The following is a 13,376-nucleotide window of genomic DNA, read 5'->3' as shown; positions in this document are numbered from 1 at the left end:
TTGAATGGTGGTATTCCAGAGGAGACATGGACAGGTAAAAAGGTAAACTACTCTTTTTTAAAAGACTTTTGGTTGTGAAGCCCTTGTCCACATTAACAAAGAAAATAGAACAAAGCTTGAAGATAAATCAAAGAAATGTACCTTTATTGGATATGGTGTTAATGATTTTGATTATCGCTTTTATGATTATGAAAAACATAAAATCATTAGGAGCAGAGATGTCATATTCAATGAAAAGGTTTTGTATAAGGATCAGCTGCAGGAAAATAAACAGGAAAAATAAAACAGAGAATACATAGTGCTTGACGAGATCACAGAAAAAGTGATGGTTCCTGAAAATCATAATGATCAACAGCCAGAACAACAACCACAAAAACAACAAGCACTTCAAACACCTGAAAGTAGTGTTAGAAGATCTACCAGGATAAGCAGACCCCCTAAACGATACTCTCCTTCATTATATTATGTATTGTTGACTGATTCTGGTGAACTAGAATGTTATGAAGAAGCAGTGTAGGTAGAAACCAGGAAGAAGTGGGAGCAAGCCATGAAAGAAGAGATGGACTCCCTAACACATAACCAAACATGGGACTTAATCAGGTTGTCTGCAGGTAAAACAACATTGCAGAATAAATGGGTTTACAAGTTGAAGGAAGAAGATGGAGGTAGAAAAAGATATAAAGCTAGACTTGTGGTAAAAGCGTTTACACAGAAAAAGGGTATAGACTTTGATGAGATATTTTCTCCTATTGTGAAAATGACTTCAATCAGAACTATTCTAAGTCTAGTAGCAGTTGAAGATTTGCATCTTGAGTAGTTAGATGTAAAGACAGCCTTTCTCCATGGGGATTTGGAGGAAGAGATATATACGCAGCAGCCACAAGGATGTGAGGTAAAAGGGAAGGAGAAACTAGTGTGCAGGTTGAAGAAGAGTTTGTATGTATTAAACCAGGCTCCAAGGCAATGGTATCTAAAATTTGACAGGTTTATGTCTGAACAAGTTATACTAGGTGTCACTCTGATCATTGTGTTTATCTCATAAGGCAAAATGATGGCAGCTATATTATATTGTTATTGTATGTAGATGACATGTTTGTTGCAGGTTCTAACATGGAGGAAATAAATGTGCTCAAAAGGAAATTGGCAAACTCATTTGCAATTAAGGATTTGGGTGTTGCAAAACAAATCCTTGGTATGAGAATAACTAGAGAGAGGAAGAATCGCAAATTAACATTGTCTCAAAGTGAGTACATAGAAAAGGTGTTGAAAAGATTTAATATGCAGAATGCAAAACCAGTTAGTATACCTTTGGCTAGCCATTCAAATTAAGTAAGGAGGCATGTCCCAAGACTCAGGAAGAAATGGCTCATATGTCTAAAGTTCCATGCGCATCAGCAGTTAGAAGCTTAATGTATGCAATGGTATGCACAAGGCCTGATATTGCACATGTTGTGGGAGTTGTAAGCAGGGACATGAACAATCCAGGAAAAGAACATTGGATGGCGATGAAGTGGATTCTTAGGTATTTGAGAGGTACCACAAATCAAGAATTATGCTTTGGTGGTTCAAACATTTCTCTACAGGGATATGTTGATGCAGATATGGAAGGTGACAGAGATAACAGGAGGAGCACTACAGGATACATATTTACTGTAGGTGGAACAGCTATCAGTTGGGTTTCAAAAATCCAAAATGTTGTTGCACTTTCAACAAAAGAAGCTGAGTATGTTGCTGCTACAGAGGCTAGTAAAGAAATGATTTGGTTAGAAATGTTTCTGGATTAATTGGGTAAGAAACAGGAGTTGGGCAGGTTATACAGTGATAGCCAGAGTGCCATACATCTTGCAAAGAACTCTGCATTTCATTACAGGACTAAGCATATATAGCTCAAGTACCATTTCATATGGTCAGCGTTGTAAGATGGACAGTTGAAGCTGGAAAAGATACACACTAGCCAGAATCCTATAGATATGTTAACAAAAGTTGTAACCAAGGAGAAACTAAGAATCTGCTCAGTTTCAATTGGTCTTCAAGTATGATGAAGAAGATGAGAAGCAGTCAGGTCCAAAGTGGAGTTATTGTCTAGCAAATGAAGTAGCGGTTGAGTTGCTATAATCAATCTCCAAGTGGGAGATTGTTGGGTGTGGAGCTTGATTATCTTTTTTATTCAAAGGTTTCAGCTAGATGTATACCCTAGGAAGATTGTACACCCCTCCACGCGGGTGGATGCAGGGGGGACTCCCCCCCCCCCCCACAGGGGTTTGGGAGGGCCGATCCTCCCCGGCTGGGGGGTCCAGGGGCCAGCGGTCCCCTGGACGATCTGACAGTAGAAGTTATGTTTAATTTAGGGTCTTTTGCCCTAGAAGGCAACCCCTCACTATATATGATGGAATTTTATTGCGTCTATGTATATCTGTATTCTGAGTGAGGAAGAGAGAGGAGATTGAGAGAGAACAGGGAGTTACAGCGGATCTGTTGTAGGTTGTATCTCTTCTGTTTGCTGGATAATATAATAAAAGAAGGACTGACTGTTTCTCTGTGGACGTAGTCCAAACTGGATGAACCATGTATGTCTATGTCTCTCTTGTTTTATACGTTTTCTGTGTTTATATTTCTGCAATATTTTATGTGTTCCATTGCTCCATAATATATAATTTTCTAACAATCCCAAAATTATGAATCTATATAAACACCTTGCTACTTATGAAACAATGTATTGGAATTAAAACAAAAGCTTGTCTACAAAATATATATATACAAATTCTGATCTTAAAGAGTATGAAAGAAATCTCTAATTACAAACTGCAGAGTGATATAAATTTTGATTCTAGAAAGCATGGAAAGACTATCTAAAGCGAAAAACGTTGAAGGACTAATCTATTAAACGACTGCAAACATAAAAAATAAATAAAAATAAATAAATAAAATAAAATAAAATATATATATACAAAATGGTAAACAAAATAATCTGAGTTATACGAAATACTGAAAATAGTGAAGTAATAAAACTAGAATGTGGTGATAACATAAAGCAATTGAATGAAAACAATCATAAAGCAACGAAACAAAAATAAACTAAAAACCTTGACTGTCTGCGGAGGCCCTTCACATCCAGTAGGTACGATTCACAATCACATACACATTGAATCAAAAAAGTAACTTCAAATGAATACAAGAACGAAGGTCTGGTTCACAATTTCTTCATAAATTAACTTAATACTTCCTCCTTGATATCGTTTATAGAGAATATATATTTATATAAAATGCGTGCTCAATCAGTTGAAACTTCTATGCCTACAGGTCTGTTGTTCAATCCTAATTCAAATATGAAACTAGACAGGAGAAGCATTATTTCGTCGATTTTCTATTTGGAAAGCAAATCGAGAAAACGTGTTGTGCTTGGACTCTTACTACTACGTGTTGACCTGTATCTTTGATCGCGCCACTGTGTGATTCTTTCGGTGAATTGGCTCGAGAAAATAGGAGGAGATTCATGAGGGGATTATTCCTCAACTACCCATATGCTTAGTTGCTTCATTAGCGCACCAGAACCCCGCGAAACATGGAGGTAGCTACAGATTTATAAAATGGTTGTAGAATCATGTTAATTCCACAGCTAATGTACTCTTTAATATAAAAATAAGGAACATTAACGCATATGAAAAATAATACATGTAAGATTTGTTATCTTATCAAAATATGTGATTTACTGCCTTTATTGAGTTGATAGTGATGATGAAAAAGAGGAAAATGGTGGAAAAAGGGTGTCAAAACAAAACAGTTATGGAACTCTACAAGTCCATATTTGATGAGTTTCCCACCTACTTTCTTTCGATGGCTACATATGCAGCTCATTGTGATCAAGGATTATACCTGAAGGCGAGAAATGGGGTGATATAGGTAAAACAACATCATTTTGAAAAAAAAAAAAATTATCTTTTCCATCTATCAGACACTGGCTATTGATTTCACATGCAAATATTGGGCATGTTCAACCAATGGTATCATATTATCTTCAACAACGAGGAGAGTCGTAGTTTGCACATATTGGAGCACAAGGTGTTGCAGGAGCAGAGGAGGAGATGCAAGATCTCAATGTAGTTGAGACTCTTACAGAGTTTGAGTGCCACATTGAGGGATTGACCCATATCATACCTAAGACTAGGGTCAATGAAATACCTATGAGACTACAAAGATACACCATTGGAGTGCCAAAGCATAACATCTAGTTGTTGTGCAAAGTTTCCCACATGGTTGTTTGTTACCGAGTTCACCATCAGGAGTAGTCTACTAGGAGGCCATAGAGCCATAGTTTATCTATGTGTATTTTGATAGTATGGGTCGTGTGGCCATATGTGTCTTGGGCACCATTTTTGTAAAACCAAACTTTTATATATATAGTTATCTATTGATGTTTCCTATTTACTCTATTCATGTTCAATGTGTGATGTGAATTGAAACTTTTGCAACACTTGGTCCCTGGTGAGCCACTTGCCTTGGTGAAGGATTTTGCCATCTTTGACAATCCGATCTAATTGGATATTATGCTGGCAAGTTTTCTTGATCTGTGTGTCCATGATCCGATCAGTTGTGGCTTGTTCCATGCACTTTGGGTTTAGCTCTGTTGGTGTGAGCTGTTCTGCAATGTCGAATGTGTCCAGCAATGGTGGAAAGTATTGTCGAAGGAGATCTACATTGAACACTGGGTGCAGACCAAGGAACAATGGAATGCTAAGCTCGAAATCATTTTTCCCTACAGCCTTGGTGATGGTGTATATCCCATATCGGAGCAGGTGAAGCTTGCAGTGGGGTCCAACGAGGTGCTCCTTCTGCAAATGTAGCCAAACTTTGTCGCCCACTTGGAACTTGTGCGGCACCCGATGTTGATCATGGCGTTGCTTGTACTTAACATTGGCTCTGTCTAATATATCATGGACCTACTAATGGATGTGTTGAATGTTCTCAATGAAGCTGCTAGCCCTGTCGGTTTCAGACTGGACATGAGCCGAATATGCCTGAGTAGCTACAAATGGTATGGCCACATCAATGCGACATAATGGCTGAAATCTCAACCCTACCTGAAAGGGGCTGCAAACCGTTGAGCTATGGAGAGCTTTGTTGTAGCTGTGCTAAACATAGGGGAGGCTTTCATCCCATGAGCGTGGATTCTTCGAGTTGTATATGCACAGAATGTGTACGATCATCATGTTGACGACTTATGTTTGGCCATAAATTTGGAGATGAAAAGTCATGGACTTAGTGAGTTTAGTATCCAGCATCGACCAGAGACTTGACCAAAATTCACTTAGGAATCTATTGTCCCTATCAGAGACAATGGACACTGGGATCCCAAAGTATTCCCACACTCGCTCAAAGAAGAGCTTAGCAATGGCATCTACTATGATACTCTTCTTGCAGGCCGACATAATGGCCATCTTAGAGAATCTATCGATGACCACGAAAACCTAGTCATTTTCGTGCTTAGTAGAAGGAAGGCCCGACACGTAATCCATGGAGATGGATTCCCAAGTTCGACTAGGAGTAGGCAGAGGAGTAGATAGGCTTTTATTCTTGATGGTTGTTTTTGCAATTACGCAGGAAGTGCAGGTTTTAATGTACGTCCCAACATCTTGACAAAGGTTCATCCAATAAAAATACTTCTCCAGTACTGTCATTGTTTTCTCTACTCTGAAATTTCCAGTGAACCGACTGTAGTGAAACTCCCAAATAATCTTGGCACGCTCACTTGAAGTAACACATATGTGTCCCAGGTGGCATAATAATGCTTCCTGGAGGTGAAAATTTTGAACTTTCTTACCTTCTAGTAGTGTCTAGTATGTGCTTCCAAATTCTGGATCGCTCTTGTAAAGATGCAGCCACCCCGAAGTCTCGTGCCCAAAGGAGTCGAGCACAGTGATCAGCGCCATGACTAGTGGTCGGCTGAGGCAGTCTACAACATTATTGGTGTTTCCCTTCTTGTACTTAATGTTAAAATGGAGTTGTTGTAGGTATGTGGACCATTTCTGAGGGCAATCGTTCAACAACTTCGCTTGTGTCTATATGAACTGCAGGGGTCGGTGGTCTGTGTGGATGACTATTTCATTCCCCATAATGTAATTCTTCCATTGAAAAAAATCCTACACAATGGAATACATTTCTTTGTCATAATTGGGATAATTGCGGACCATGTTTGAAATTTTCTCACTGTGGTAAGCCATTGGTTGCCCCTGCTGAGTAAGAATTGTAGCAATAGCATAGTCGTCGGCGTCTGTCTCAATCTCAAATGGTTGTTGCAGGTCCGATAATTTGAGCATTGGTGCAAAGTAGAGGCGATGTTATATACCTTAGGGGGATAACATGGGGTACAAAGGGAGGTACCCAAGGGAATAATATAATAATGATGGGCCATAGTAATAAATAAGGTGGTTAACCCATATCATGTAAGGGACCACAAGTAGTTAGTAATAATGTAATGGGCCCATGGTATTAGATAGATAGTATTGAGGGAACCATGGTAATGACCCATGGTACTATATGTATGAGGCCTATAAAGAGGCTAGAGACTCCACATTGAGGGATGTCAAGGATTATTGTATGAATAGGCATATGGCTTGTGGAGTGCTCTCCTTCCTTAAGGAGTGAATATATGGTGTTGCCCTACCTTAAGGGTTTGATCAATAAAGTGAACCATTTCTGTCTATATTCAGATCTTGTTATTTCTTGGGTTTATTTGCATTGCCTTATATTTTCATATCAGATCTATAACAGGCGATGCTTCAACTTAGAAAACACCTTCTATTTGGTTTCAGACCAAAAAAACTTTTCTTTCGCTCCAACCTTGGTGACTTGACTTAAAGGCAAAGTGATATGAGAGAACCCCAACACGAACCTGCAGTAGAATTTCGCAAGACCCAGAAAGTTGTGAAGCTCTGTTACAGTGGTTGGGCCTGGCCAATCCCGAATGACTTGTATCTTGGCTGGGTCCACATGCACAACCTGCTCATCAATGATGTACCCCATATAATGAACATGGGTCATGCAAAAAGTGCATTTCTCCAAATTGGCACACAGCTTGTGTTGTCACAAGGTTTGAAGGACTTGTCAAATATGGATTTGGTGTTTCTCCCAAATTTGGATGAAGATCAAGATGCCAAGGGTCGCAATATGTCGCAAGATGTCGTCCATCAATCTCATGAAGGTTGTGGGGTCATTCATCAACCCGAAAGGCATAACCAACCATTCGAGAAGACCCTCCTTGGATTTGATGGTAGTATTCCACACATCAGAGGGTTCAATAGGCACCTGGTGATAACTGGACTTCAAGTCAATCTTGCTGAAAATTTTGGCTCCCTTGAGCTGGTCTAGAAGGTCATCAATCCGTGGGATTGGGTGCCTATTCTAGACAGTGATCGTGTTCAACACCTGATATTCAATACAGAGTCTCCAGGTCACATCCTTCTTTTATACCAATACAATCGGGCTCCCACAAGGTGATAAGCTTGTCCTGATGTGCCCTTTCTGCAACAACTGTTGAATCTGCGTCTTGATCTCATCGTTCTCTAGAATATATCGTCGATAGATCAGTCAATTGGGTAGCAGTGTGCCCTGGGTCAGATCGATGGAATGCTTGACCTGACAGTGCAAAGGTACCCCTATAGGTGAGGCAAAAATGTCCCTGTACTCCTCCACGACCTTGTCCATCTACTGCCAGTGTGTGGAGGAGCCCTGTCTGGAAGTCGCGGCCACAACCTTCTTCTTGCCTTGAGGGCGAATCATAAGGAAAAAAAAATTCTGGTCTGAGAAATGATCTTACTGAATTTCTTTGCAGTGATCAAAGAGATGGCAGTAGGCGGGCCTACCTCCAGTTTCCTGTGCAACTTATTTCCCAAAGTAATAATCATAGAGCAAGGTCTATACTCATATACAACATTTTGCTTCCTCAAGTATGGTTGTCATAATAATAAATCGCAAACTTCAAGAGGAGAAACATCACACAGTACCTCATTCGTGAAGGGCTTGATGTTGTATGGAAGGCGGCACTATTGGCTGATGCGGAGATCTCATCCTTGGTGAAGCCACATGATGGTGTACGGTTGTGGATGTGCTATCATAGGTAGGCCCAACCACTTCATGACCTCTGTTGAAATGAGGTTCTTTTGGATCCTGTTGTTGATAATGAAATGCAACGGGGAACCTTTCACCCATCTATTAGTGGAAGAGGCGTTCCCCATCCTCTGGATATTCAGGTTCATTATTATTGATCTTGGTGGTGGCCACGGTGGCACTAGGCTCCGCATCAATGATCTGCTTCCCTTTGTCATTCCCCTTTTCAGTTCCTAACTCGGAGTCAAAACATGTCTGACTCGGAAGCCTTCAGGTCGAACACTAGTGACTACATGGCCCGACACTCACTTATGTTGTAGGTGGATCTCTTATGGAACTCCCACCATTTTCTTGTTCCTTCTTTGTCTTTGTGATGTTGTTATTTGCTTGTGGTTTCGGCGGGTTGTCTTGGGTCGCCCCGCCTTGGTTTTTTTCCTTTGCTCTGTGGTTTGGGGGCACATTTACCTTATTTTGGATTCACATATCCAAAGTCTTACTTCTTCTATTTAAACTTCTGCTCAATCTTGACAACATATTGGTATGTCGTGTCGAGCGAGGAGATGTCCATGAACTTCATCTCGTCCTGGATGTACTTGTGTAGATAGTCAGGGTACTTGAGTACCAAATTCCACTCAAAATCCTTGATGCCCAACTTCGTGCAAAGGGTATGGAAAACATTTGTGAACTCTGGCACATCTTGGTCCCTTCCCTGTCGTAGCGTGGTCCACTTTATGTATTTATCTTAAAAGTGCTCGACAGGGTAATATTGTTCCTTAATTGCATCTCACAAAGAATCCCAAGTGGGTGTGGCTGAAAACAATGAGGATTCCCTCTCATCTTTTTGTTCACATTAGGTTTTCGACCAACCCTTGACGTGTGGGGCGGTTTTGAGAAGTGCAAAAGTATTATTTTCCTAATTAGAAAAGTCATGAACTAAAAAATATCCTTCCAACAAATTCAACCATTTATCTATGGCATCAGCATCTATCTGGGCCTCAAATACGAGAATATTGAAGTTAACTTGTACCTCAAAAGGAGTGGTTGTTGGATGAAGATGTGTCGCATGTTGGTAGTCGTCGAAAGGCAAAGTTATCCATCATCGCATTCATCTGTCACTCGAGGGATTCCTCGAGCAATATTTTGAAAGAATCTCCTACCCTCTCGTCTTTTTTTTCTTCTGCCATGGGAGGTCATCGAGGTTTGCGAGTCTAGTCTTGTAAAGGTTCAACCAGATCGAGCCCTCACTCCTTACACCCTGACGTCATTGGGGGCATGCAAAGAAAAACAGAGAAAGAGAATACTGCTCTAATACCATTGATCTGAACTTAAACAAGAAGGTAACAAATTACACATATAACCATAAATATAGAAGTGCAATAGAAATACCACTTCATTTCCTTAATATCATAATACTAAAATATGCTTACAAATAGAATGGAAATAAACTAGCTCGAGTGATGGTAGCCTATCTCTGAGAAGAGATGTGGTGGCTACATGCCTCTGAACTATGTTAAAGTGAGGCTCAATGGCCTATTTTTATTAAGAAACAATGGAAAACCCTAAACATCCAAAAACCTAACCCTAGGAGATGAAGCACCAAACTATGGGCCTCGTTTGGGTAAATTGGTACATCAACTTCTCGTGGTCGTAAATTTGGCATACGATCTCCGTTTGGCTATCATAATATCTCATTTAGAAAATATCGAAGAGGAGGCCAAAAAAAAATAGGAAGATGGGTAGGGACATTTATGGTCTCTCCGTTTTCCTTAAAAATGTTGTTTAGGGCCCAAAACGGCTCCGGGAGTTCAGAACCCAAAAAACTGTCAAAAATAGTAAATTGTGCTACAATTAAGGAAACCGGAAAACTGAAATAGACAGTGTTGGGGGTCCAAGTGGAATAGGCGGGTGGCCACCAATATCCACTTGGATCAGGTTGACCACAGTTGATTTTCATATAGAAACAAACTTTGACACAATGCAACATTGGACCATGGTTGGCCATGATTGATTTTCATATTGAGACAACATTTTTCATAATGTGACATTTGACAATGGTTGACCATGGTTGAATTTCATATTGGAACGTGGTTGACCATGGTTTATTTTCATATTGGAACATGGTTAACTGTGATTTATTTTAATGTCGAGACATTTTTTGTCAAAATGCGATGTTGGACCATGGTTGACCATGGTTGACCATGGTTAATATTTATATTTAAACAATCTTTGTCACAATGCAACATTGCAACATGGTTGACCATGATTCATATACAACACAACCACAACCACAACCACATTAGTAAATGTAGATTAATTATAAACCTAAGGGATTAATTCTAAAACCCCAAGGTATTATAAACCTAAGAGAATAATATTAAACCCAAGGGATTAATATTATAAACCCAAGGTATATAAACCCTAAGATAAATATTATAAACCCATGGGAATAATAAACCTAAGGGATTAAAACTAAAAACCCAAGTGATTATAAACCTAAGGGAATAATATTAACCCAAGGGATAAATATTATAAACCCAAGGTATATAAACCCTAAAATAAGCATGGTTGACCATGGTTGACCACAATTGATTTTCATATTGACACAATCTTTATCACAATGCGACATTGGAATATGGTTACCCATGATTTATTTTCATATTGATACAACATTTGTCAAAATGTGACGTTGGACCATGGTTGACCATGGATGAGCATGGTTGTCACAATGTGATATTGGACCAAGAGACAGTCTTTGTCGCAATGTGACCATGGTTATTGAATATGGTTTACCATGATTGACCATGGTTGATTAGGGTTGATTTCCATATTGAGACAATCTTTGTCACAATGTGACGTTGAACATGGTTGACCATGGATGATTTTCATATTGAGACAATCATTGTCACAATGCGACATTGGTTCATTTTTATATTAACCCAGGGTATATAAACCCTAAGATAAATATTATAAATCTATGGGAATAATAAACCCAAGGGATTAAAACTAAAAACCCAAGCAATTATAAACCTAAGGGAATAATATAAACCATAAAATAAACATGGTTGACCATGGTTGGTTTTCATATTGACACAATCTTTATCACAATGTGACATTGGAATATGGTTGGCCATGATTGATTTTCATATTGATACAACATTTTTCACAATGCGACATTGGACCATGGTTGACCATGGTTGACCATGGATGAGCATGGTTGTCACAATGTGATGTTAGACCAAGAGACAATCTTTGTCACAATGTGACCATGGTTATTGACTATGGTGGACTATGGTTGGTTGATTTCCATATTGAGATAATCTTTGTCACAATGTGACGTTCGAACAAGGCTGACCATGGTTGATTTTCATATTGAAACAATCATTGTCACAATGCGACATTGGTTGATTTTCATATTAACCCAAGGGATAAATATTATAAACCCTAAAATAAATGTTGTTGACCACGGTTGATTTTCATATTGACACAAACTCTATCACAATGCGACATTGGACTACGGTTATCAATGATTGATTTTCATATTGAGACAACATTTGTCACAATGCCACATTGGACAATGGTTGACCATGGTTGTATCAGAACATGGTTGATCACGGTTGACCATGATTTATTTTAATGTCGAGACAATCTTTGTCACAATGCATCATTTGACCATGGTTGACCATGATTGATATACGTCACAACCACAACCACATTAGTAAATGTAGATTAATTATAAACCTAAGGGGTTAATTCTAAAACCCCAAGGTATTATAAACCCAAGAAAATAATATTAAACCCAATGGATTAATATTATAAACCCAACGCATATAAACCCTGAGATAAATATTATAAATTCATGGAAATAATATTAACCCAAGGGGTAAATATTATAAACCAAAGGTATATAAACCCTAAAATAAACATGGTTGGCCACAGTTGATTTTCATATTAACATAATCTTTGTCACAATGTGATAGTGGACTATGGTTGACTATGATTGATTTTCATATTGAGACAACATTTGTCACAATGCAACCATAGACCATGGTTGACCATGATTGATTTTCATATTGAAACAACATTTGTCACAATGTGACCATAGACCATGGTTGACCATAGATGAGCATGGTTATCATAATGTGACGTTGGACCATGAGACAATCTTTGTTACAATGCGACCATGGATGAGCATGCTTGTCACAATGTGACATTTAAACATGGTTCATTTTCATATTGAGACATTCATTGTCACAATGCGACATTGGTTGATTTTTATATTAATCGAAGGGATAAATATTATAAAATTAAGGTATATAAACACTAAAATAAACATAGATGACCACCGTTGATTTTCATATTGGCACAAACTTTGTCACAATGCGACATTGGATTATAGTTGGCCATGATTGATTTTCATATTGACACAACATTTGTCACAATGCGACGTTGGACAATGGTTGAGCATGGTTGATTTTCATAACGGAACATGGTTGACCATGATTTTTTTAATGTCGAGACAATCTTTGTCAAAATGCAATGTTGGACCATGGTTGACCATGGTTAATATTCATATTGAGAAAATCTTTTTCACAATGTGACATTAGACCATGGTTGGCAATGATTGATATATGCCACAACCACGTTAGTAAATGTAGATTAATTAATTCTAAACCCCAAGGTATTATAAACCCAATAAAATAATATTAAACCCAAGGTATATAAACCCTAAGATAACTATTATAAACCCATCGGAATAATAAACCAAGGGGATTAACTAAAAACCCAAGGGATAAATATTATAAACCAAAGGTATATAAACCCTAAAATAAACATGGTTGACCATGGTTGATTTTCATATTAACACAATCTTTGTCACAATGTGACATTGTACTATGGTTGACCATGATTGATTTTCATATTGAGGCAAAATTTGTCACAATGTGACGTTGGACCATGGTTGACCATGGTTGTCCCAATGTGGCGCTAGACCAAGAGAAAATCTTTGTCGCAATGCAACGTTGGACCAAGAGACAATCTTTGTTGCAATGTGACCACGATTATTGACTATGTTTGACCATGATTGACCATGGTTGATTAGGGTTTATTTCCATATTGATACAATCTTTGTCACAATGCAATGTTGAACATGTTTTACCATAGTTGATTTTCATATTGAGACAATCATTGTCAGAATGTCACATTGGTTGATTTTCATATTCAGAAAATCTTTTCACAATGTGACATTACACCATGGTTGACCATGCTTATAAGCC

This window comes from Pinus tabuliformis, chromosome 5_2 (assembly GCF_031772625.1).
Source record: "Pinus tabuliformis cultivar Carrire ecotype Pingquan chromosome 5_2, CPIR1, whole genome shotgun sequence".
Lineage (NCBI taxonomy): Eukaryota > Viridiplantae > Streptophyta > Pinopsida > Pinales > Pinaceae > Pinus > Pinus tabuliformis.
This window is presented reverse-complemented; position numbering follows the sequence as displayed.